Source organism: Dermacentor variabilis, chromosome 1, assembly GCF_050947875.1.
Source record: "Dermacentor variabilis isolate Ectoservices chromosome 1, ASM5094787v1, whole genome shotgun sequence".
In the NCBI taxonomy this organism is placed as follows: Eukaryota; Metazoa; Arthropoda; class Arachnida; order Ixodida; family Ixodidae; genus Dermacentor; species Dermacentor variabilis.
In genome coordinates, this window is record NC_134568.1 from 30,247,399 (window position 1) to 30,273,597 (window position 26,199).

General features: G+C 48.9%; 1 protein-coding gene and 1 non-coding gene across 2 annotated transcripts in view; both read right to left on the reverse strand.

The window, feature by feature from the left end:
* LOC142576192 (bone morphogenetic protein 4-like) overlaps window positions 1-26,199 on the reverse strand; it is a 341,586-nt gene that overhangs the window by 138,929 nt on the left and 176,458 nt on the right. The window lies entirely within an intron of this gene.
* On the reverse strand, window positions 12,088-12,280 carry LOC142568031 (U2 spliceosomal RNA). The gene has a single exon (XR_012825352.1). It is a non-coding gene; the product is annotated as a U2 spliceosomal RNA (small nuclear RNA).

The window sequence follows — 26,199 nt, forward strand, 5'->3', positions numbered from 1 at the left end:
ACATTACTCGTGGAAGGTTCCAGTGTAATCGCTGATGCTCGCGTTGTTTCCAGAAAGTACTGTCCAATTCGCGTTGCGCATACATTCAGATTACAAATACTATGGCGCTATCTTGTAGTCTCGCGCTGCACTCTGCTTTCCTCCTCACTCTCTCGCCATACTCTCCTCCTCCGCTTTCCTCCCTGCGCTCTCTGCTTTCATCTCCGGCTGCGCTGGGTGTTCGCTTTCATCTTTCGCTGGTAATCTCGTAGTCTCGTGCTGCACTCTGCTTTCCTCCTCACTCTTTCGCCACACACTCTCCTCCTCCTCCGCTTTCCACCTCATGCTTTCACTGTAGCCTCCTCCTACGCTTTCCTCCTCGCGCTCTATGCTTTCATCTCCAGCTGCGCTCCGCGTTCGCTTTCGTCTTTCGCTGTGCTCGTTCACTCGGTTACGAAAGACAACGCCGACGCTCACCGCAGGAACGGGCGCCTAAGCGCTGCACTCTGAACGTTGCGCCTTTTTTTGTCCACCTTTCTTGTGTCTGTGGCTTTTATTGCGCTAAGTTACTTGTTATTTCATGTGATCATCTGGTACACTTAAGCTTCTGACAATGAGAGAAACGTCTATGTCACTCTGGATGCCCATATCAGATCATTATCTCAGTAGCAGAAGCACTGCTTAAGCAGATTCAGGCAAAAGAAAGCATGTAAGCGTGCTCTACTTCTCACAAGAGACGGGTAGCTGTTATCCCTTATATTCATCGCTTGTCACACCACTTGGAGAAACTCGCATAACGTGACAAAGTTAAGGTTGTATCCTCTGGCACAAATGGGTTGAGCGGTCATTGCCGAAAAACGAGGCCAGAGCATAGAGATAAAGCAGACTGTGAGAAGAAACGCAGAATGATACGTAAGGTGCAGCACAGGTGATATCCATATACCGTAACCCAATGACATGCTCAGCAAGCTATGTTGGCAAAACTAGTAGATGCCTTAATGAGAGGCTACGTGAACACAGGAGTAAAGGAAACAGGGACACACCCGATGGTTTTCTTGTACTTCATTGCAATAAGTACGCCTGCCGGCCCATCCTTAGCGAAACTTATTCTGGGTAAGAGCGCGAACGAAATGACTAGGGTAATCATCGAAGCACAATATATAGACATGTATGGTGACGCATGCGTCAGCAAACCTTCCATCGCATTATCAACGAAATAATTAGAATTTTAGCGCATGTCATAAAAGCATACCACGAGCTTTCTGTTGTCGCCCTTGTCCAATAACGCACCTAGTGAATATCACAAGAAGCCAACAAACAAAGGCACCAAGGATAGTATAGGGGAAAAACATGTACTTATTAATTCAACTGAAGAAATGATATATTAATAAAGTGAAAGTGCATGAAAAAAAAAAACCTGCCGCATGTGGGCACGAACCCACGTCTTCGCATTATGCGTGTGATACTCTACGGAAATTGAGCTACCGCGGCTCCGTTTTCCCTTCCACTTTCTGGGGTACGGCGAAATGCGAAAACACCCGTGTGCTTGGATTTAGGTGCACGTTAAAGAACCCCAGGTGGTCAAAATTTCCGGAGTCCTCCACTACGGCGTGCCTCATAATCAGAAAGTGGTTTTGGCACGTAAAACCCCAAATATTATTATTATTCTGGGGTATTTATGTTTATCTACTATAACTATACCCGGGAGTGTTAGCCGGCGCCACACTTCACGGCCTTCACAGCGGAAGTGGAACATCCTTTTCTGTCGCAGGAGTCACGTGTACGCGATCTTTCTGGGTGAAGGCAACTGGTTAATAAACCCGCACATGCTATTTGAAGGCATGAATGCTGCCGGTGGTGCCGAGGTGTGGCGCTTCCTAACACTCCCAGGTTCATTTCTAGTAGATAAACATAAATACCAAAGAAAGTGGATGAGAAAACGGCGCCGCGGTCGCTTAATTGGTAAGAGCATCGCTCACATAATGCGAAGACGTGGGTTCGTGCCCCAACTGCGGTAAGTTGTTTTTTGATCCACTTTAATTTGCATTAATTTAGCATTTGTTTATTTCAATTAAGAAGTACGTGTAATTTCCTCTATGTTGTCTTTGGTCTGTTTGTTGGCTTTTTTTATATGACTAATAAAATTCGGGCCCTTGGTTTCCTTTCTTCTCGCACCTAGTGAATGAGATATGTAATGCACGGGTGCTGTAACGTAAAGCTATTCCAAACTTTTCTATTCTACATCTGCAATGAGCTATCTACGATTGGTCAACAAATTTTCGGACCACTCCCACTTCACCTGTCTGCCATGCGACGCCATGAAAACCGCGAAAACGGCCCATATCATATGATATGCGCACATTGACTATGTAGGATTAGGCCAAACGAAAGAAAAATAATTGTTTCTGATTCGATGTCTTTTTCTCAATTAGTCATTTGCTATTCGTCAAACGTTTTTGGGCTGCGCCCATTTTGCCTCTCCGTCACGCGATGTCACGAAACCGCGAAAACTCACCGCGTCAAAGTGACGTGTACGCATTAAGGACGCATTAATATGCCGAACAAAACTAAACTTTTTCCTTAATAGCCGGAGACTAGAGCACTGCACGGGCCCGGCAAGCCCGAAACCCGTGCCCGGCCCGGTCCACGGGCCGGGGCCGAATAAGCTATCTCTATTGCGGGCCCGGGCCCGGCTCGGGCCAAGGAGCCTCGGGCTCGGGTCTAGCCCCGGCCTCGGTCAGGCCCGTAATAGGCCCGACTATCCGTCAGGCCCATAGCAGGCCGGGTATGCTGTTGGCGACTTTTGAAATCTGCCTACCATAAGTAGGAAAATCTTTATTTCGTCAGCGTTACGTGGGGTGATTAGGCGTGGTTTCTTCAGGTGGGCCAGAAGGCTGTCAATCGATGTTTCATGGCGACCTCTTGAGCTCGTTCTATGGCCTGGAGTTGGGTGTCCATGCTAGAACTGCACAGCAACGCCTCCCATGCTTCTAGTGAGGGGGAGGCCATTAGGTTAGGAGGAAGTTTGTCTTCCTCGCAGTCCCATATATTGTGATTCAGTGTTGCTAGTTCCCCGCAGAATCTACACAGTGGGCTCAGCCGCGTGGACAGTGATGCATAGCCTGTGCTACGGCCGAGGATGAGAAATGCCCTTGCCTCTTCCTCCCTCTCCCCATCATCAACAACGCCAGACGAAGTACTGGCACAGTCAAATCTACAGAAAATGTCCTGTGCCGCGGATGGTATCTTCACAATCACCGAGAATCGGGCCATGCTTCGCTTACGCTCAAGGGCTAACGGGCCGAACCGGTCCAGGCCGGGTCGGGCCGGACCCAAAGCTTTCGGGCCCGCGCCGAGTACGGGTCAGGTTTGAAACTACTGAGTCGGGTTCGGGCGAGCCGCCGCATAGCACTTTCGGGCTCGGGCCGGGCCCGGGCCTGAAAACATAGCTCCCGCAGTGCTCCACCGCAGACTGCCCCCTTCCGAAAGGAAAAGAAGATGGCTGCTCACTGGCTCCTCGGAGCTGCCGGAGAGCATGGATTTATTTGCGTATTATAAGAGTTATTGTGCGGCAGTATAATGTTATCGAGCCGTTTCGGCACGTATACGACATCACTCCGTCAACTCTTCTTTGCTGAGGATCCGTTCTGGCGGCATTTTTTAGCCTTCCGTTGCACATCGCCGCGATTTTAGACCAGCCGCCGCAAGCGAAGAAAGGGGAAGCGGACTAATCGCAAACTCCGGCACTACCCTCCTCATTCTCTTATCTACTTACGCTGTGCCCGCTCGGCCCTTCGAAAGCTTCCCGACTTGAGCGTGCTCCTCGCCTCTTGTCAGCTAATTAAACAAACAAAACTGCTCAATGTAGGCAATATACTCTTCGCTTTGAAAGCGCAAAATGTGACCTCCTACAAATGAGGAGCGCGTTTGACTGGGCTTTTCAAACAACGCTGCGGGTTACTGCCCGATGCTTGCGTCGGTGGTAGCGTAAATTTGACGTTAGGAGGCTGGAATAAAAATAGGCTGTAATAGTTCTACGTTATAGGGCCCCACATCTCGTAAATAAATCTATTGCTGTAACAGCGCTGTGTGCGTGTTTCTGTGTCTCCTCGTCCCATGTTAGCTGCGCTACGCCAATGGAATTTAATATGACGCACCAACCAGACCACATGCAACCTTAACCATTTCCTTAGTTTCTTTCTGTGTTTGCGTGTTTTATTTAAATCTCTGTAACCAATGTGAATGCAATCAGAAAGAGAAAAAAACTAAAAGAAAACAATGTGACGAAATCTCCTAATCTGCGTTCGTCTTAATTTCTTCGTTTCTTTTTTTGTGCTTTAGATACAACGAAGTAATAAGAAAAACTTCCGCAATTTACTGTACTGCAGAAACATGTCTATGTCTATAACATGTCTATGTCACTTCGAGCTGCAAGTCAAGATCATGTAAAAAGCTATGCTATAAAATAACAAACCCGCCTGTGAATTCCTGAAGCGCTTGCGCACACTCTACGTACACATAGAACAAGGGTATACGACACCACCTTTAATTATGTCAAGATTGAGAAAGGAAAAGCAATAATATATATATATATATATATATATATATATATATATATATATATATATATATATATATATATATATATATATGGTACTGTGCGGACGCAAGGACGGAATTGTCGAGCAAGCGACAAGACATCGTGCAAAAGTAGACTGTCGAGTGAGAACTTTATTTGTTACCATCAACGATCAGGTCTGAATTTTGAGAGTGACGGTTTTAGTCATGGAATAAATCCGCACCACCACTATGGGTGAAACATTTTTTTTTTCCTGTGGGCTTCTTGCGGAATGGACGTAATAAAATGGTGAGAATATTTTGTAGTCAGAAAGACGAATGCAGCGACGAAATTCACCACGCACCAGACTCGTGTAAGAAGCGCTCGCAGGCACACAGCTGACGCCGGATAGACGCAGGCTACTCCTGCATCAGGAAGTACGCGAGAAATGGCATACAAGATAAGGTCAGATGACGATGTGTTGTTATGACGTGTTCCAGCCACCTCACTTCTTTCAGAGGACATTATCCTCGAGTCGCGGGCTAAGCACCCACTATAGGCATAGCGTGCACGAGGACAGTGTCGGAAAAGGCAGCGCATACGCCATATTATGTCCCACCCACACACTATGCAAGTGTGCGAGGGAGAGGTAGAATCTCGCTATTACCTAAACACGATAGGCCTGAATCACAAGCAATTCGCACGTTACGGCGTGTGTTAAGGAACCGGTATACCGGCTTATTGTGATATTGAATACAACGTTATAGCGTAGGTGGCAGGGAAATGAAACACATCTAGCTGACGAATACCTTTGTGAATTCGGTGTGGGAGCGTGTTTACTCTTTTACGAGTCCGTCGCCATGCTCCAAACCTTTGAAATAGTACGGCCATCGACGATTTGTTCAGTTACGCCTGTGCTGTCTCTGACACAAACTGTGTCAGACAGGATAATGTCTGAGCAATGCAAAGGCGCGGGTGTTTTAGGAAGAGAGGGCCTAAGTCACATAGATTTTTTGATCGTAAGGAAAAAAAAAAATCTATGTGAATTGTTCGTAAGACAAACCGGAAACTCGCTTCTGGTTAACCTCCCTGCCCCACACCCCACCTCTCTCTCTCTCTCTCTCTCTCTCTCTCTCTCTAACCTCGAACAGTTTCCTGATATGGGCCCAGTTTTGTATTAAAAAATGAAACAGTCTTCCATTGTTCGGTAATTTTTCACCATAAGGGGAACCACTCCACGCTACATAATAGTTTAGCAAAATTTGTCTTGATAATTTCTCCCAGCAATTTATAACTCCTTTTACGTATAATATTCATCAAGCCAAAGAAGCGCGTAGGTGGTCGATCGCTTCGCGTGAACGACGAAGCCATAACGTGCACATTAGCCTGAACATAACCCATCTCGTTACTTTCTACGTAACTTTGCGCGGTGAAGGATATTGCATATATTAACCGTACGTTCACAATTAATGCCCCACTCAGCTAACTCAACCTGCATACTTTCACTGAGAGAGATTTGTAAACCGTTACCAAGGAAATAGACCGTCTTCGCCAAAAGCGGCTTTGAAAAATAAACTGCGCTCGGATACGGGGCAGCCCCTGCGGTGTAACGACTGTTTCGCGTGTTCTGAAGGCGTTCTGCTGCCTGGCCAGTAGCTCAATACCGCACGCACGCCATGCCGCACGCCATGATTCGCCGGGTAGGATGTCACGAAATGGTAGCGAGCCGGCTATAAGCGCTTGCTACAAAGCTGTAGACGCATGCGTTAAGCCTCCACGCGAGTTCGCACGGACAGGTTGTTACGGAACGCGGCGGTAAACTGCCGTTACGTTCGCCATATCTCACTTCGCCTATCTTGTTTTGCTGTGTTGCACGCTTTCGGATCTCCCTTAAGAGGTCCTCAGCCAGGCACCGGCAGAAAGTTTGCTTATACACTAGGCGTTTTAAAACTCGGGGCGTTCTACAGGAAGCATTAAAAGAAAATTTTTGTTTTAGCCAAGAGGAAAACAAATGACAGGCTTAGAATCAATAGTGAGGGCAGCTATTCAGCATGCAGGGGCTCTTTCTCACTGACTTGACCAGTAGCTGCAAGCAACATTTCTCCCCTGTCTTCCCTCGTTTCGGAGATGGGGGTCCACGTGAATTTTTACGTAAGGAACACCGCCATTTGCATTTACAAAGCCAGTTTCGCGATCTCTTCATTTGACGAGAATCCCCGAGATGTTCGTGCTGCTGGTGCTTATTTGTACGTTGCAGAGTGTCTGACACAGAGACGTAGGGCCTGTGACGTTACCTCTGCTGATGAAGACAGTCGCCTCTCACAGAGAGACGGTGCGGGTGATTTTGGCTGAATTTCGAGCAGCATTCGGAACGTACACTGGTGTAATATTTTGTAGACGTGATCCTCATTGCGGTATCTAGACACCGCGCTTGCTGGATTACAATGCCCAATTCTGATTAGGGGTCATTTAACGCGTGACGTTGTAGCCTCGCTCCTGCTAGAACCTCAGGCAACGCCCTAGGTTAGCACACTCACCCACGAGCGCACTTATCAACTCATTCCACATGCGTGACTGCAAGCCAATGGCGACGACTATGAGTGGACATGTGGACGAATGTCAGTGTGTGCCGGTTAGTGCGAATGGTAGTGATTGTTAGTTAGTGCCGAGTCGATCTCGGTGGTCTGCAAGAAAACAAAATAAAAGCACCGGTACGACATTTAAAGAGCAGAAACATTGTTAATCAATCCTTAGATGACGTGAAACATTTCTTTCATTTTTTGTGAGTGCGTTAAGGACATCAATGTAATAGAAAAATATTGGTATTCTCAAAACCACTTAAAAAATACCTGATTTTTACCACTTTAGAATCACCAGGAAAGGCTGTTCGCATATACTCCATATCTGTTTGTGTTGCGGAGTTACATAGTTGCAAGCTACAGGACTAAAATTTTCCTTGGTTATCGAATTTTCTCAATTCCTTAATACCCAGCTGAAAGATTAACTAAAAAAAAATATGTAGCCAACTGCCACTCGCGTTTACAGAGTTTGCATTAAAGTGTAAAAAGTATATAAAGATGGTTTAGCAGTTCTCAAGAAAGAACGCTCCTGCGTATCACTAGCGCATTCGTATTTATATTTATTTTCTTCAGTATGGAGTATAATGGCCAAATATTTTGACCGGAAGTGAGTACCTGAACAACGTTGCCTTCGCTAGTCCAGGCACAAGAGGGCGATTGAGTCGCCTCAAAGCCGTATCATGAAATATTAAATATTATTATTATTTTACCACCGGATCACGATAGATCTACACCCTCTCCTATATACCTCAATACGGACATGGAACGCTATCCTTGTTACAGGCACTTCAGTCATCTTCCGTTCGCACAGCACTCCCCGCGTAGTCGTACACAGCTGAAGAGTAAGGTGGACTAATAAGTGCCAATCAAAGGCGGTGCCTCGATACCGCGTCTATCAGTACGGCGGCGCTGCATTCCGGACGCCCCACATGGGCTAAAAGCCGGACCGAGGTTCTCTCTGAATTTGAGCCGGCCGAGTGCGCGAGAGGCAGACAACGAGAGAGGAATAGTCGAGAGAGAAAAGAAAACAAAAGACACGCGACGCGTCGGGAGAACTACGAAGGCGCCCTGACGCGGAAGTGGCGTGGCGTGCGCCCCGATCGCGCCGCGCCAGCGCGCGAGTGCGGCCCGCAGCGACGGCGGCAAACTTTTGCAGCGACACGCTCGCACGCGTGCGCGCAACGCGGCGCCCTGAGCGCCACCTTCTCTCATTCCCCGCACTTCTCTGTCCCAGGCGAACGCTCACCTCCGCGGGCCCCCGAGCTCTCACGAGAGACGCTTTCAATCAACGGCGAGCCACCTCTGCGCCTTCCTTGCACGGCGGGCACGCCATGCAGGAAAGCAGCAGGAGCGGAGGCGTGTGCGCGTCTGTGTGCGTGCGTGCGTGTGTGCGCGTGTGCGGCCTCGCGCTCGCCAACCGCTCTCGTTTCGAAATTGCCTATCGATCTCGTCGGTTTCGCACGCGGAGTCGTTCAGGTGATTCTTTACTTTTTCTGTCATCTTTTTGTTCCCGCCCTACGCAGTATACCGCGCGGCTCCGGCGCGGTTCGCCCCAGACTGAAAGTTTCGGAAGGAGGTCGGCCCCTGCGGGACCGGCGCAGCGGTTCCTCGCCCTCCGGTGCGCGGCCCTTCCCAACCCCTTTCTCTTTCTGGCGCTTTTCTCTCACCTTCGTTCAATTTTCTTTTTAAACTTCTCGCCTGTCTTGGCCTTCTTCCCCGCTCTGTCGGTTTCTACTGTGTCGCTTAATTCTCCCTTCTCGCTTCATGCTGCGCCAGACTGAAGAAGGAGGGTGTCGAAGGCAATTAGCCCGCCACTCGCTTGTTGGTTAGCAAAATCACTTCTGTGCGCTCGTTTATTCAGCGGAGTTCCCTCGGGCAGGCTAGCTCAGGTGTACGCCACGAGGCTTAATTTGTCGTCGAGGGGATATACTTCTCCACTCCCCAGTCCTTACCCTCCGGCAAGCATTCTTCGTTTTAGCCATGCTTCTATCCAAACTGCTGTTTTAGTATGTCGGCACTTTCTTCCTTTTAGTACCATAACTTTCTTCGTGGAGGGGCACCTTAGAGCCGTAGTAACTTAGCATCAATTTCTTCATTGAGGGACAACATACGTGTGGCAACTTAGCACATGTGTAAAGAAACATCTGCGCCGACCAGTTGCTCTTTCTGCGACCGTTTATCTCAAGCTATGTTCTATGACGTGTGAACATCCGATTTTTACTTCACTTTTAATTAGCATTTTCCATGACGTCGAGTTTCTACGTCCTACAGTGGGTAATGTGAATATGTGATTCCTTCATGAGAGGTCCTGTTATCCTTACATTCCTCAGTTTTTTTTTGTTTGTTTTATTATCTATGTTTCCTTTTTAGTCCTGTGCCTCTCCATGCGTGAAGTACACTAAGTTACACTCATCTGGGACACTTCATCGCAGACAAAGTGGATCAAGGCGGTGCTCATTGACATTTGGTTTGCCTGCAGGGAAACTCTTCCGTTCGGCAGTCCTTTGTTTGGCTCGCTTGTTACTTACTAGTCACTGTACCGTACCGCAGCTTTTCAATGCCCGTGTACCTCTCTTTAAATTGTCCATTGCACTTCATTTTTACGCTTTACTTCTGTTTTTCATCCTTTTCTCTCCCTTTCCTTCTATTCCCAACGGAGTCCCATTTTCCGACTCTTGGGCCCCCAGGCGGCTGCCGACTTTTGACCGAGTTCTTTTCAGGCGCGGACCGCGTTGGCGACTGTCACGAAGCAGTCATAGGTGCGGGAGGTGATGGGGTGCTGGCTGACACCGTGCTTCAAATGTAGGAACCTAGAGCCGAGGGGGTGACGTCAGGGAGTCGTCACTGACTGTTACCGCGGGCGGAAATTGGCAGCGGACGAGCCTGGAGACAGCACACCATATACGCAACGCCGCGAGGTACAGGTGTGCGCCGTGGTGATGCTCATGCTCGCAAAGTTACTGCGTTCGCGACAACGGCCGCGGTAAATATAGAATACCGCGTTCCACTACTGATGTATAGTGCAAAGGAGTCTGGTCCCTCTGCTACTCCTGGTAAGGCCTTAAGGGGACAAAAAGAGAAAAATGGGTTCAGCTGCAGCAGTCAATTAGCCTTCTGCAACACCAAAGGAAACAGCGCTCTTGCCACAACAGCTTTGTCAAGTTCCCGCACTAGCCCACCGTGACGTCATAGATTTTGACAGCATCCACTCGAACCTAGTGAATTCTTATTCGGTAAAGATGGACTGCACGGAACTTTATATCAATAAAAAATAGAACTTAACAAGTTTTCAGAATACTTGCTGTGCCACAACGGCGCAAATTAAAAAATATATATAAAAAATCGAGCACGTTGACGTCACATTGACGTATCGGCGCTGTGATTTCGCCGCGAAATTCAAAACGTGGAAGTTGGGCTTTCACTTCCCTCTTGTTAATAAACGTCTTACCGCGATATCAATTAAAATAAAGTGTTCAAAGAAGGCCTTATAGCTCTAAACTAGCTTTCTTTTTCTATTTAGTGTCTATTTAAGCGCAACTGCATGAATACGGAAAGTGGCTCATATATCGAACCGTTGGCTATACTGCAGTAAAGTTGTTTACGTCGCTACATATCCCCGTACACAATTACGGCATGAACGCCACGCCCAGTAGACGTGTGAACACGTTACACCTCCTAGCGCTGCCAAACGCGTACGCTAAAGCCCCTCCATACTACTGCCGCTGTCAGCGTAAGCTGATGGAGGAGCTTTAGCGTATGCGTGTCGGCTTTCAGATAATGCGATATGTGTCAGGCTTAACCTCGGGGGATCCATAGTGGCGTGCCCGCCGAGGTGGCCAGGCGGCCATGGTGTTACGCGGCTAAGCACGAGGTCGCGGGATCGAATCCCGGCCTAGGCGTTCGCATTTCGATGGGGCCCAAATGTAAAAACGCCCGTGTACCGTGCATTGGTGGCACGTTAAAGATCCCCTGGTGGTCAAAATTAATCCGGAGTCCCCCCACTACGGCGTACCTCATAATCAACTCGTGCTTTTGGCACGCGATACCTCTGAGTTGATTCACTCGTTCCGTAGTGGTGTGCGCCACATTTTTCTGCTTTCTTCAGCAGTGTAGGAGCAGACCTGCTGCTGCGTTGTTGCTATGCAGGTGGTGCTTGCGCCAACCGAGCCAAGTTGTCGTGGGACGCGCTCGTTAGTATGCGCCACGTGCTGAAGCATTACAGGCGCAGTTGGTGTGCCGCTTCGGAGATCGTCCGCACCCGAATTTCAAGGTCAGGCTGACAGGTGTTTCATTCGTATGTACGGGTTGTCCTCGAGAGCTGGCAAATAAAGCTGCAGTTTTCATTCGGACTGGCACCACCGTCCTACGGAAAAGCAGCTCTTCTTAAACTTCTATTTATTTTTACAGCGGAGCTGTTATACGCTAGGCGATGGCGGTTTGTGTGTGTAGGCAATAAAGATGGCGGCCACCCCAGAGTTAGAAGAGCTAAAGCATAAATCAAATCGTATCGCCTTGTATGCCCCAGCTGCGTTTAATCGCGAGAAGTGTCATGACGTTTTCTGGTTAAAAAAAATACCGTAATAAAAAAGTAAAACCGGAATAGGCACTGTTCAGTATGGATTGCGGGTTGACGTCACGGGCTCTGTAACTTCCATCTGTTCCGACGACTCAAGGAAGCGACTGGATGCTAGCATTTACGAAGAAGCGAAGATGCGAAAACCGTGCACGGTGCACGAGTCGCTACATGCACAACGATAATAATTATCGGAAACGAAGGAAACGATGCACTTCGGAAGTGTTGAAGTACGTAGATTGCAGGGCAATGGTACTACTCCGAAACCTGATAAACTGATACTTATATAGTTACTGCAGCGAAGCTATTTACCTCAAGCTCCCGTATGCATCCCCCGCGCGCGTTTCAGGGGAAGGTATTATGAACGGCGTACGTCCGTATCACGGCACGTGCACAGGAATGCGTGGGCCGATCCCGGAGATAGTGCAATACTGGGCCGACCCGCGGCGGAGGTGAAGCAAGCTTCAAACACTTCGCCAACTTCAAGAAAATAAGTTTAATGTATTGGGTCCAAATAGAACCCCATAAATTCGGCGTTGTAAGAGAAGCACTATACACATGTAAGAAAGTGCACTTGATGTAGCAAGTTAGACTGCATGCGCTTTACTTGGTTTAAGTTCTCTTTCACGAATAATGAGAGGGGGAAACACTGTGACGGCGGCACCTGTGCACGTGACCTGCGCTTCTGTGTTCATAATTAACTTCACGCGCGTCGGAGGCGCCGGTGAGGCTGCAGCAGCGGTTGCGGCAGATCCACGGGGCGTGCGGCGACCGCGGCGGCGCTTGCGTCGGCGCAGTGTGGTGCCGTATAAGAAAAAAAAATGTATGATTTCATAATGTGTGCAGCCCATGTATGCAGCCTAAGCAGTTTCGCTGGTAATATCCGTCCCCACATGAATGCTGCGACCGCACGACTTGTCTGTATTTCCTCCTTTGCTTCATAATAAAGAATTAAGCTTTTTATTAATTTCAATCAGCCTCTATAGAGGGTGATTCGACAAAGGCCCACAATGATTCCCACAGACCACTGCAACAGGTGTAAGCAATGTACCGCCACACGGCGCAGCTCTCTTTTGCTCAACCAGGCTAAAGACGTCATGGCGCTTTGCTCGCGCACTTCAAGTTAACATAGTCCCAAAGAACAAAGTTTTAACCCCATTCTATAGCTTTAATAGCGGATGAGCTAATAAATCCCCATCGTCATGATAAACACCCCCATTTCGTGTAAAGTCACGAAAAAACGAAAGAATGCAGGGTAAACGATTTAGGATATAAATGGCCAAAGCCAGGGTGAGGAAGTCAGCCCTTCTGCACATATAAAAGTTGCAACAAGCGGAGCTGTCGTTCTTAAGCCAATTCAATGCGCATTCACTTGGCGATGCACTGCATGGCGCACTCGCCGGGACCCTCGCCCGAATCCGTCGGAAATTATTTTTTTCTATATGCACTGCAAATTGCAAGGAGTCATCCAGGGAGCGTTTTACCACAAGTTAAAAAAAAATGGCTTCGTAATACTGGAGATGAAAGCAAATGGAACACTGAGAGGCAGGAAGAAGCGAGCTACCCTCCCTGCATGCGCCAAGAGACTCTCATTCGTTGCCTGGGCCAGCGTCCGCATGTATACGACGCCGAAAGCTTACGTCACGTGCACCACCTAATTCACTTTTTCGCCTTCATCGATTTTTTTTTCTCTTTTTTTTAAGTGACGCCGCTTTAGTAACCGTTTTGCGCGCTATTCGTTTAGATTTCACCACACGACGATCAACTCAACAGCAACAGGAATCGCCGCTTCGGGCGCTTCGGACGGGGCCCGTGACGTGGTTTGGCAAGATCTGTGACGTCGTCTCTGGTATCGAGGAGACTCGCTGCTCCGAGAAAAAAGGCACCCGAGGGTCTTTTGTTTGAATTTTTAACTGTTTGCAGGTGGGCGTACATAGAGGTAACGTTTTTCACACTGTAACGTCGACGCGTGAGCTACGCAGCGAGTTTGTTTGTTTGCAGTGCTAAAACTTGATAAAAGGGGGTGAAGGCGGCAAATTATTGCGCCTCGAGCCCCGAGTGGATGAGGCACGTTACGCAACTTTGTTGCTCGACCGCTCTACTGAGTCTGCGGCCCGCCTCCAAACGCGTCGGAGTCTTGCACGCACGAGCTTTAAGCAGTAAGAGTAGGCGCAAACAAATGAGCAAAAGAAAAAAAGTAAGAAAGAAAGAAGGAAGGAAGGAACTGTAATTGCGGTCCACGAACTCTCATCGCTCTGTGCGCGAACACATGCGCACTGTTCCTTTTATTTCCTCCCATCTGACGCTTTCCATTCGAGCCGAAATTGGAGATGAGACACGGATTGATAAAGGCGGTTAGGGCGGGAAAGAAAAAGACAGTGAGCACGAGCGAAGTGGAGACGGCGTGTGAAACAACCGCTCGACGAAGCCCGCAACAAATTGACGAGCCCGGCGCCGGCCGCAGCTGTATATAGAGCACTTCGCTTTTCATCCCAGTTTCGCGGCTGGCGCCTGGTTCAGCGAAGAAACTCGCATCCCATTCCACGCCGTCCCTCCTCCCTCCGAATAACCGAACTAACTCCGAGTGTAATAGAAGGAAATAAAATTTCGTTTCCCCTCCTGTCTTTCTCAATTTCTCTGCATAATGTCCCAGATCTCGAACGCTCTCCGCCTCCCTCCTTTCCTGTATAGGAACTCTCGGGGGAGAGACGGCAGGAATTCGTAGATTGCCGAAAGCCAAGATGAAAAGAAAAAAAAACAAGAATGTAATGAAAGGTGTACGAAGAGAAATCGCGTCCAGAAGCAATGAAATGCGGGAGAACAAAAGAAACGCCGAGAAAAAAGAAAATTCCGAGAGAAACGGCACACACACACACACACACACACACACACACACACACACACACACACACACACACACACACACACACTGGGAGAATGAGGAGGTGCCGGCACGCGACCGACTGGCGCGCGCGCGTGTTTCTAATTTGCATATCGATTCGGAGCTCTGTAATTACGTCCGCGTGAGCCGGTGGGAGTGGGTGGTTGGAGGTTCGTGGGTGTGTGGGGAGGGAAGGCGTCAAGCGCCGCTTACTTGAGGCGGGGCTGGGGAGGGGGGGGGGGGGGGGGTGCTCGTGCGTGGGGGCGAAGGAAAGGCGGCCTAAAACAGACGGGAAGGGATTTGGGCAAACGAGCCGCGCAGCGGCAGCCAAGTCGGGAACAACGAGCAAGGGGCAGTGCATACAAGCAGCTGTACAACGCGTAGGAGAAGAAAAAGAAACAGTAAAGAAGGAACGAGGAGGAGTCTGCTAGTAAATTGCTGGTGATAAAAGGGAAACATCTTGGGAAGGAGACGAAAGGAAATTGTGCCGTCGGGACTTGCCCTCACTTTATTCTTCGTTATTTCCTTCTCTCTCTCTCTCTCTCTCTCTCTCTCTCTCTCTCTCTCTCTCTCTCTCTCTCTCTCTCTTTTTTTTTTTTTCTTTTTTCCGTTTGCAGCTTAGGAAAGTAAAGGGACAGTGTTCTTTGCCGTGAAATGGGGTACAGAGGATTGGGGTAAGGAAAAAAAAAAATCAAGCGGAGCAAATGACCGGGGTCATGAATTTAGCGCACGTGCGGGACTAATGAAAACAACAATGAGCAAGACTGCACCTCTACTGAACACCCATTCAAAAGCGTGAATATCACGGGAGAAAACAAATGCTGCGAGCATGGAAACTTGGCTCGCAGAAAATCGGATCAAAACGAGTGGGATAACAAAGCGGCCGCATCGGCGGAGCCTATTACGACGAAGAGATTTTGAGATTTGCGGTGATGGCGTGGCTCTCCGTACACCGAAACTCGATCAGAACGACGGGGCAGGAGAGCATTGTTCGGGTATTAAACAAAGCCTGGAGAGTCAGGTATTGGAGTGAGTGAGTGAGTGAGTGAGTGAGTGAGTGAGTGAGTGAGTGAGTGAGTGAGTGAGTGAGTGAGTGAGTGAGTGAGTGAGTGAGTGAGTGAGTGAGTGAGTGAGTGAGTGAGTGAGTGAGTGAGTGAGTGAGTGAGTGAGTGAGTGAGTTTGTCTGTCCGGTTGTTTCTATTTGCGTGAAACACGTACCCGGCGTTCTATTAGAGTAAAGGGGGGCGTGTATTTAGATTTAGGTGCACGTTAAAGAACCTCAGGTGACCCGCCGAGGTTGCTTAGTGGCTATGGTATTGGGCTGCTAAGCTCGAGGTCGCGGGATTGAATCCCAGCCACGGCGGCCGCATTTCGACGGGGGCGAAAACATCCGTATACTTAGACTCAGGCCCAAACAATGAAACTTTCCTTCGACCGGTTCCTAACCTTACGTGAGGCCTCCTTATAGCGAAAGACCGATGGCGAAAGCAAGCGTACTCTGAAAGCTCCCCTTCGCCCGTCCTCACGTAAGGAACGGTTGCCGCAAGCCTGGGTTCGAGAGCATCTCTTAAAAGCTTTATGCGAATGTCATTATTCAATAAAAAGATGTTGTATCGTCGCCTAATTTTTAAATTGAAGTACTAATATAAAGACGCGTGCACGCCTTCTTCTAGTTTTGTTTACTAAACGTAAAGAAGTACCACGTTATAACGCAAAAATTGATGTGCTCCAGCAACGCTGGCACCGCCGGCATCGTGCAGCGCCTAGGAACGCTACTCATGCCGAGCATGCGATTTAAACGAACATGCCTGGCAAGCCGTACCGTGCTCGCGCTTCGCCGCAAGCGGCCGACAGCGCGCATGCGCTAGGAAACGTCCCGTGGCTAAGCAGTGAGGTAAAGCGCTCGTTCCGGGCCAGGAGTTGCGTAAGGAAGCATGAAGGTAGGTTCAGAGCTACCTTACGCTGATGATGCACCAAGGAAGGCTTCACTGAGGACCCCTCAGTAAGGAAGCTTTCAGAGTGAGATAATGTAGCCTCACCACAATGAAGGCTTCCTTACTGAGGTAAGGAGGGTTTCATTGTTTGGCCCTTAGGTGCACGTTAAAGATACCGAGGTGGTCCAAATTTCCGGAGTCCCGCACGACGGCGTGCCTGCCTCATAATCAGATCGTGGTTTTAGCACGTAAAACCCCATGATTTAATTTTTAAAGAAACTCAGGTGGTCAGAATTTATTAGCGGTGTGTTCAGCGTCGTAATAACGTTTTCATCGAATTCCATCCCGTGTGACTTATGATGTGACATGAGAGAGAAAGCAGGCGAAAAGAAAAGACATATAAGCTTCGTTTAATTGAACTCGATGTGAGCGAGTAGAGCTGATTTTTTTGCATGGTATCATACGAAAGTGCGTCGCGTCCGAATAGTAAAGTAGGCGTGCGTGCGTGCGTCCGCGCGTGCGTGTGCGCGTGTGTTTTGCACGCAAGGCGAAGCTTGCGTTGGATTCCTCGCGTTATCGCGAGCATGCGTTTCCAATATAGCCACTGCATGACGGCCTAACTCTCACAAAACCGGCTCGCAAAATACGACTCCAGTTGCTTGCTCAACCGAGCCTGCAGTCGTCTATCGGCGCCTGTGCATGCCTACATCAGCGGGGCGTGAAAGACGCTGGCGTTGCTCGCAGCACAGAGAACGAGCCGGCGAATCACGGCCGCGCGGGCCTCATTTTCGAGGGGAAATTATCACGCGTCCTAGGAACCACGGTCGACGACGATCAGGCTGCAAGATAAGCAGACGTACACACGCATGCTCATACATACATACATACATACATACATACATACATACATACATACATACATACATACATACATACATACATACATACATACATACATACGTACGTACGTACGTACGTACGTACGTACGTACATACATACATACACCTGTCGCTATATGCTACTATTATGTCGTCGCTCTTCCAAATAACTGCGCGTTATAAGCACAATCCGCGTACTACAAAAGGCTTAATGATGTCGTCGGCTAGTACACCGGGGCGCCGCAGTCAGTTCTGACAGCAGCTGAACACTATCGCGCCGCGCGGGCCGCAGTTGCAAAGGGCCTCACGAATGCAATCCTCGGAGTTAGAGCTAAGGGGGTTGCTGCAAATGACGGGAGCGCCGGCGCAGAGTGCCGTGCGCTTAGGACGACAAAATGTCGAGCTGATTGCAGAGGCGCTTTAGAAGCGGCAGTTGGCGGTATGGCACGGAGCTTTCCGGATACCGGCGAAAACGAGATGGCGATCTCTCCCCAGCACTAGTGAATTTGTGCCCGAATGCGCGCCACGTTTAACGACCCACGCCGCCTTTAAACAAACCCCATTTTAGGGCAGACACGGACCCATGTTGGAGACCGAACTAAAGAAGTTGCTTGGCGTCTCTTGCCTGAACGTGTGCCCGCGTTCGTTTCCTCGTCACCGCTTAATAAATCTGCTGATTTGTTAAGCTTGGTGCACAGCGATTTGCAAATCAGCAGATTTGCAAATCTGCTGTGTATACGCGCAGCTTCTTTCGTATACACAGCAAGCAGCGTTACTTCTTTTGTGGGAGTTCATTTTCCTTTCTCACGAATAGTGAGAAGTGCGCTAATGTTTGATGTCAATGATGCAAAGATCGCTTTCCAGAGGAAATAAAAAATTTAAAGATATTGAGCCATTCCACTACGTGAAGGTGGATGACCATTGAAACTGTTTAGCACACGACCCAGAGGTGACACAGAATTTTAAAGAAATGAGCGAAATCATTTATTGTCTTGATCGGTGGTCATTATTATTCGGACGTGATGGTGGTGACAATGGCCTTATGGTCGCTATGGTACACGCTGATCGGCTCGGGTACAGCCTTCGACACGTTCTTAGCCAGAGTCAAATGTATGCACGACATATGGTGAGTGGTGGGGTTTCCGCAATTTGTGCGGCACATGAAACCAAAGCACTGCAACACAAATTTCAAAAACCACTTCTTGTCCGGTCTAGAGGTGTTACCGTTGAAATCACCAACGGCGATGATGAGCGTGGTGTTGTCATCACTGACCTAACCAAAGTGCGTTGACATGAGCATCTCGATCTGGCTCTTGGGTGCACCCGGAGATATGTACAGGGTGGTCTTTTGTGAAAAAGAACAGGCGAGCGCGGTGGCCCGTGCTCTGCGGAGGTAATGCGGAGGTGCCGCCTTTGGTAGCATATACAGTAACTCTATACGGAGGCTGCTTAGAGCGCCAGCAAGTGGCAGCAAGGAGAAGCAAGTCTGCTTGTGGCGTCATCTGATGGCGGCCAGAATAACCAGGCACGGCCGATAGGCAAGCGCCTGCTAGACTTGGCTGGAACGCCCCCCCCCCCCCCCCCATCCCCCTTCCTCACATGCGCAAGGAGCGGGGCCTGCAGCGCAACGCCAGCTGCTAGCAAACGGCGTTGTACACGCAAGCGCACTGGAAACGTGGGAGCATCAACATACGCCCTGTAATTAGGTTCTCCTGGCGTGCGTATATTAATGCGTAAGCTAAAATGCTTACTCATTGATATACGTTATACGCATTAATATAGGGCTTCTTCCCTCGGAACTTAGTCCGTCCGTTCGTCCGTTTTTTTGTCTTTAAAGCTTGAAACGGTGCACTGCGTGCATAGGTGTAAAATAGGTCCTGCGGATGTGTATGTGAGAATGCCTTATGACTACTTATGACTAATGAGACTTGTGATTTTGACTATACATATTGGGTACTGAGAGGTATCAGTGAGTAAGGTTAATAAAGACTAATAAGATTTGTGAAGATAAAATTAGTCATGTGTAACGGCGATTAATTGAATGTAAATTATATTAAATTAATTAAACTAATAATTTATGTTAAATTATCAGACTAATAAAAAGTTACTAAGGTTCAATCAACGGAGCCTAATCAAGAATTAAGGGTACTTTGAGATTAGTTAGACCCAATTAATTAATCTGAATTAGTAATTAGAGATATAAACGCCTTCGTCATAACCTTAGCCAAGGTTAATTAAGCAATTAAGCACACGTCGTCATTATAGAAATTAGTAAGCCTGAATAATAAATAACAAGATTACGTTTATTTACCTAAGCTAAAAGTTCACTTGAGTGCACATCTCTCCTAAACCGCTCCGAATCAGGGGAGTTACTAGTTCCCTCCCTCCGCTTTGGGGGGGGGGGGGGGTGAGGAGTGGGTAGCCAGGGCTGCGCACAGCAAAAAAGTACGCAGAAACTCTACTGGAGTTGTCAAAGTTTGCATAAGCCTACCCCCAAATTTAAGTTGGCCCGACCCCAAATTTCAACTTGACCCACTTCCAAATTTGAGTTGGCCCACGCTCAAACTTCAAGTTCGCCCATCTCCAAATATCTCCAAATCGCAAGTCGTCCCAGCCCCCAAATTTTAAGCTGGCCCAGCCCCAAATTTATGTTGGCCTACACCCAAATTTCAATTTAGCCCCCCCCCCAGATTTCAACTTGGCCCACTACCAGATTTAAGTTGGTCGACCCACAAAATTCAAGTTGGCCCACCTCCAAATTTCTACAAGTTACCAGTTGGCCCACACCCAAATTTTAAGTTGGCCCATGGCGCATGCCGAAATTTAAATTGGCCCACTCCCAAGTTTATGTTGGCCTAGATCCAAATTTCAAGTTGGCCCACTCCTACTATAGGTTTCCCCATGAATTTTCTGTGGATCCTCTGTATCTCTATTGTCATTCTCTCTAATCAATATTTTTTTTTTCAATTGCTCGTCATCGCTTATAAAGCTACCAGTCACCTACATTTACACTATTATAATGATTAAATGTCGTAAAGTCGCACATTACGCATTTTTGGGCAGAGACAAGGCATTACACTTTTCGCGTGGCGGACTAATCTTGCTGCGGTACTCGCCAAAGAATGCTTACGCATTAAAATACGCTGGGAGTACCTATTAACTAGCGGGCAAATGTTGACCCTTCCAGGTTTCCAATGTGCTAGAATACCAAGCAGCGTCAACATAACAAGTCTGTTGGGCATCCACCTGGCGTGGGAGGCAGTCCACAGCCGTTTCCCTATCAGCCGTGTCTGCTTAGTATGGCCGCCAATAGATGGCGCTACAAGCGGACGTGCTTCCCCTTGCTGCCCACAGAAGGTAAGAAGGCTGGCGCTCTACGCAGCCTCCGCAGAGCACAGGCCACGCGCTTGCGTGTTGCCTTTCATAAAGGACCACTCTGTACACAGTGTATACCACAATTCCGTCCGTTGTGCGATGTTGCCGAGGCCGGTCGCACACAGGCAAGTTGTAAAAGAATGGATTGGCTCAAGATTTTTTGTCTAACTATACGTGACCTTCCCCATAGAAACTGCAGAACACAAAAGAAATGCTCTGCTCAGCTTTATCCATTGCTTACGGTGGTATGAGCCATCGATGATCAACGTGTTAGACACGCTGTGCTGCATGTTGTATGCGTCGTTAAAAAGACTCCAAGCACTGTTCGCTTCACTTTGCCGAGTGTTTGTAGCGTCAACCTTACGGGGCTAGAGCCATTGCATTTTTTTATTGCTTACGGGGGTATGAATGCTTACGAGGGTATGAGCCATTGATGATGATAGTTTTTGTTGATGCACACGAAAATTACACGGAACCTTAGCCATATACAGCTTCGCAGTAAAAATAAAGGAACAGTGATGAGATTTGTAAACGTGCTGTGAAAGAGAGAAACTTCAATGGTAGATTGGTGAAGGGGTCATTGACGAAATTGACGAATGACGTAATTTGACGCAGTGCAGTCCACAGAAGGAATCCCTTCGCCACGAACTCGACCAGCTGGACGACCGACCACTATCGGAAGAAGGTAATCTACACCAGCGATAGGATCTAATGTCACAAAAGAAGGCCGTGCAAGCGCTACTGCGCTTCTTGCGATCTACCGGCTTTTGTGAACATCTCTAACTGGAACGCCCTTTGTGTGCGTGTCTCTCTGTGTGTATTTTTTTTAACCCTTACCTCTCTGTTTTCATTCTAACACCTATCTCCCAACCCCAGTGTAGGGTAGCAAACCGGAGACTAATGTCTGGTTAACCTCCCTGCCTTTCCTCTTCATCTCTCTCTCTTGACGCATTGTTTCATTTTGAAGGTATGGGAACGGGAGAACAATAGGAACAGAGGAGTTAGATGGTGGTAAAGGCTGGAGACAATTAAGCAAATCCATCTTGTCATGCACATGCGCTTCTTATGTTATTTAAAGGAGTTTTGTAAGTCCTTTTTCTGCCACCATAGTGTGCGCGGATCCTCGGAAAATGATGCGGAAATACAAAGGTGCGGGGCGAAGTTTCATATAGAGGATGTCACGGATGCCGTATCTGTTGAGTGGTAGGTCGCCCGTCCCACTCGTGCCAAGAAGTCCAGAAACAATCATCCAATGCCACTCAACGAAAGCCACGTGGCGACGACGTTCCGGCAGTGGCTTTGCACACCGACTGCCGAGAGATGAACTTTGCCTGAACGTGACTTATGGAGCCGACGCTTGTATAAACCCGAGACTACCGGAAACACGGCATCTGGTCCAACTTCAAGACGCGATTCCTTGCTTAATATGCTAAACCAGGCGGGCTCACGAAGAAGTGGCACTTCCTGTGACAGGTGGATATATGAGTCGCTCGCGCAAGTCGACTCGCAGGTTTCGAGCTACGCTCCTGTAGAATATCGCCCACATCCTCTCCGCTGGACTGAACGCACAGGCTTGAGTCGTCTCTCCGAAATGGCAGCGCAGCCAGACCTGTCCTCCTTGTCGGTTTACCGTCGCTCGCCGTGAGTGACGTGCGTGCGGCGCGGAAAGATCGTCTTTCGCCAGATTGGGTCAAACGAATTTCTCCTCCCACGGAGGAACGACTGTTTATCATGCTTGAGCCGTTTACTTTTCTTGTCGCATTGGCGCGTGCCTGCTGTAACCCGTTCTTACGTGTGAACCCGACTCTGCTTCGAAGCCGGGCGTGTTCCCGAGCGATGCAGTCAACTGCGGAACGAGCCTCCGCGTATGGAACGCCGACGTGTGAGCTCCGACTGTCGCTGCCGGCTTTATAGATATCGTGGTGCGTGAGCTGCCGCACGTCCGTCGATCGAAGCGGCTCTGACAGGGCTGGAGCGAAAGATCAGCGTAATAAATAGAAAACTGGGAGAACAAACCGGAAGTCCTTCTAAAGGTCGGGGGAAAACCGAAGGAGGCGAAAAGAAGAGCAAAGGATAGAGGGTATCAAGCAACCTTTCCGCAATAGCTTAAGAACAGCAACAATGATAATAAAACAAAGTTTGAGACAGGGCGGGAGGGTGGGGGAGGGGCGGGGAGCGGCGAAATTGTTATGGAAACCGCGCGGTGGCGCCTTGTCTTATCGCCACAGCAACAGCGTTTGCAGGTGACAGACGGTTTCCATGCGCACCGAGGCGCTCGCGTGTTTTCCCTCCACGTGCTCCGGGTTTGAGCGGCGATAAAACTGTTGGCACGAGGCGTTGCCGGCCTGGGAGAACTCGATGTTGGGGGCCCCTGGCCGGCTGAAGCGGAGCAGGAATTATTACTACGAGTGCGCAAGGGCACCTCTGTCTGGAACTGCGGATGCGAGCCAGCACTTTTTGCGCCAACGCCGCAATACTTGTGAACGGCGAGGAGTCGCTGCTTATAACGCAGGGAGGATCAGCGTCTGCGCGTACGTGATCCGGCATACATCAAACCGCCGCTCGCCACGGGTGGGGTGAATGTGTCCCGTCGACACGAGGAGTCCCACCCTCCCATTCGTGTAGAGCTTGAGACGAATGCTCGCACGTGCGCGACATAGAAATAAGGGCTTATATGATCTTGTGCTGTCTACACATTCACCCGTGGATGTGAGTCAAGTGGACGAGATGACGGTTGCGAGCGCTGAGCCATGCTTAGGCTACCTGATTTTGCCTCGATCGAAAATTAATGAATAATCGCAAAGAATGACCTTCGAAAAATACCTCGGTGCAGTAAGGGTGGCCTGTTACGATTTCATCATCTGACGTTACTGACACAACATCCCTACAACTTGCACATTGAGTTACAGCGACTTAGCAACATGCGGGAGACCTCGAGACATGAAACAGTGTTTGATAGTGTTGTGAAAACGGGCAAGCTTTTTCTTCAAGGTGGGTGATCGTATTCGATGATACGGCAATCGTAGGCTCGGAGTGAATTTCTGAGCGGCTCGAAGCAAAGTGGACACAAGTGTTCCACGCCCATTGGAACAAAACAAGTGGTGGCGGAAAAAAAAGATAATGTAAAGACTGCTGATAACTGAATCAATTAGGCCATAAAATTTAATGTAACGTACAGAAGTATTAGACGTCCTAGTAAGAGAGGAGGAGGGCATTGGATTTCTTTTCAGCCGCCTGGGGGTTATTTAACGCTCACATAAATCTAAAGCGCCTTTTTTTTGCGCTTTCCACCCTCACCAAAAAGCATGCAGCCGCAGCGGCCTGGTATCAAACCGACCACCTGATGCACAGTAGCAGGATTGTGATTTTTGTCAGTATGCCATCTGGAAAGCGGTCAGCGTAGCGTAAGTGGTGCATGGACACACGGAGGAACAACAGTAGTTGGACCTTGGCGCTGTCTTTCCCCAGTTCATGCAGCAGTCGCGCTACACTGAACGCATACGGCAAGCAGCCGAACGCCGCAGCTACGGAGACATCACGCAGGTTACATAGCGGAGTCGAAGAGGAGAACGGACACAACGCAGACATTGCTACATTTGTCACATGAACAAGCTGGCTTTGCGACAATGGGCATCCTTTTGCGAGTCCCTGGATCCGTGAAAACCTTTGTCGCTTATATGGAGGACTGTTCGTGGCCTTCGCACAACATTTGGTCAGCGCCACCCGTTTAAATCTCTGGCACTTTATCTACAATGTAGAGATATTGACGTCGCTGAAGCTTTCTGCAGAAAGATTGCTGGCGAGGCAAATTCCGATGGAACGGGTACGGGAACGCTCGACCACCCACTGTTCTCACGCGATCCCCGCATGGAATGCCCTTTTTCTATGGAAGAACTAGAAGCTGCGCTGGCTTTGTGCAGGCGTTCTTCAGCGCCAGGACCTGACGGTATTACATACCGTGCCCTGTGTAACCTAGGAGACCAAGCTCGGAAGGCACTCTTGCTCTTGTACAACGACTCCTGGCAGAGGGGTACGGTTCCGCAAGAGTGGAAGTCAACTCGCCTCATTCCACTTCTCAAAGCTGGCAAGTCGCCTTTGGACATTTCCTCATACCGTCCGATCGCACTTGCCAGCTGTGTCGGAAAAACAATGGAAATAATGATTTTCACATGTCTGGAATGGTACTTAGAGTACTATGAAATCTATTCAGATGCTATGGCCGGATTCAGGCGGGGCCGTTTGTCAACAGACAGCGTTCTTGACTTGATAACATTTGTGCAACACCAAAAGGCCTGTAAGCGACTATCTGCTGCTCTGTTTCTAGACGTTAAAGGAGCTTATGATAATGTCACCCATGAAGCCATCCTTAGCACGTTAGAAGCCGTCGGACTTGGTGGTAAGATGTATATGTGGGTGTGCAACTACTTACCGAGGAGACCAATTCTACGTGCACACAGGAAATGGCCCGACATCCGAGAATTACGGTATCCGAGGAGTCCCTCAAGGCGGAGTGCTTAGCCCGACTCTTTTCAATCTCACCTTCAGTGGATTAGTTTACAACCTGCCAAGCACCGTACGACTTTCCATCTATGCGGACGACATCTGCATTTGGGCATCAGGTGTGACACGACTTCAGCTTCGCGCTCAGCTTCAGAAGGCAGTCACAATGACATCTTGCTACCTTCGTGACCAAGGACTTGAAATTTCATGCGGAAAGTGCGCAATGGTGGCATTCACGAGGAAGCCAATGTCTGGTTACGGCGTATCTATTAACGGACAACTTATACCATACAGCCGAAGTCACAGGTTCTTGGGAGTCGTAATTGACAGAGACCTGCCTTGGACTCCGCACGTCAATTACGTGAAAAAGCGGCTGACTGCTATCTGTCACCTGTTCAGGTTCCTTGCAGGAAAAAGTTGGGGAGTATCTATGCACGCTATGTTACAGTTGTACATGGCGTTGTTCGTTGGATTCCTGCGATACAGCCTGCCTGCAATATCTAACACCTGCAAGACTAACCTGCGTACGATTCAGAGTATTCAAGCCCAAGCCCTTAAGATATGTCTTGGCTTACCACGCAGTGCATCAACGGCTGAAACCATTGCCATTGCGCAGGATTACCCGATCACGACGCACATTACCGTTGAGACAATGCGTATGCATCTCAGGCATTATGCTAGGACCCCTTCCCCCCACTTGACGAGCCTCACTGCTGCAAGGCCCTGCTCGACATTTAGCGGTATTGTCAGTGCACATCGTGTGTCGTTTACTTCAGGGTACGCACCTGCGGCCAAGCCAGCGTTTCCTCCGTGGTGTTTGAGCCGTCCACAAGTACATATAATGATTCCAGGACTACAGAAGAAGACAGATCTACCGGCCCCTGCTCTAAAACAGCTGAGCTTTCTTCTTCTCCATGAAAAGTACAGCAACCACGTGCACA